Source organism: Scylla paramamosain, chromosome 3, assembly GCF_035594125.1.
Source record: "Scylla paramamosain isolate STU-SP2022 chromosome 3, ASM3559412v1, whole genome shotgun sequence".
NCBI lineage: Eukaryota > Metazoa > Arthropoda > Malacostraca > Decapoda > Portunidae > Scylla > Scylla paramamosain.
The window spans coordinates 33,365,522-33,366,737 of NC_087153.1; positions in this window are offsets into that span (position 1 = coordinate 33,365,522).

Here is a 1,216-nt window from a genome sequence, read left to right on the forward strand (position 1 = left end):
GGTCTCCGGGTCGTACTCAAATACCCAGGACTCATCGCCGGTGATGACTCTCCTGAGCAAGTCTGGTTCAGTTTCCAGACGCTCGAGGATGTCCTGACACACCTGCATGCGTCGTCCCTTCTGGTCATCGTTCAGGAGTCTCGGCACCATCTTCGCACAGACTTTCCGCATGCCCAGATCTTCAGTGATAATCTTCCACACGCTGTTGTGGTTCATGCCAAGCTCATCTGCGATCTTTCGAACAGTCAACCGACGATCGTCACGCACCATCTGCTTGACACGCTCAACATTGGCCTCATTCCTGCTCGTTGAGGGTCTTCCACTCCTGGGGTCATCTTCCACGTCCTCCCGGCCCTCTTTGAACCTCTTGCACCACTCAAAAACACGTGAGCGTGACATTGTCTCATCCCCGTACACTTTTTGCAGCATACCCAGTGCTTCTGACGGCGTTTTCCCCAACTGCACCAAAAACTTCAAGTTTGTTCGTTGTTCAGCGCTCATTGTTAAACGACCTGCAACAGAGGACATGATTTTAAAAGCACGTAAGAAAAAGATTAGTGACTGTAGAGGGTTGGGAGCGCAGTTGTATACTCCAGAAGGATTACTTTGAAGGGGAAATATGGTGGTTTGTGGCTTGGGTTTGAAATTCATCTTTTAGGACACCAGTCCTGGAACTTTAATGACACACCTCGTATTTATGCCTCCGTTTTCGGTTATCAAGGAGTACTAAAGAAAATGGTCTTCTGGCTAATCATCATTTTCGTCTCATATTTAGCTTATTTTTGACGTAATTCCCCTTTGTGCCCACTTAAAATACCTGCTGATTACGCTTACTTCAGAAAGGCGCTCTGGTAAGGTGGTGGCTAGCGGCTGGTGATGTGAAGACTAGTTCAGGTGAAGGTGATTAGTTGGATGCAATTTTCTTTGAAGAAGTGGAAATTGGCTCAGGAAGAAGTCTGATGGATTAGTGGTGGAGAGAGAGAGAGAGAGAGAGAGAGAGAGAGAGAGAGAGAGAGAGAGAGAGAGAGAGAGAGAGAGAGAGAGAGAGAGAGAGAGAGAGATGAATGAACACACGTAAAGACAGACAGACTGTCATTAAGTCAAGAAGATTAGTCTGGATGTAGAAACTGAAGCGTATTTGGAGAGAGAGAGAGAGAGAGAGAGAGAGAGAGAGAGAGAGAGAGAGAGAGAGAGAGAGAGAGAGAGAGAGAGAGAG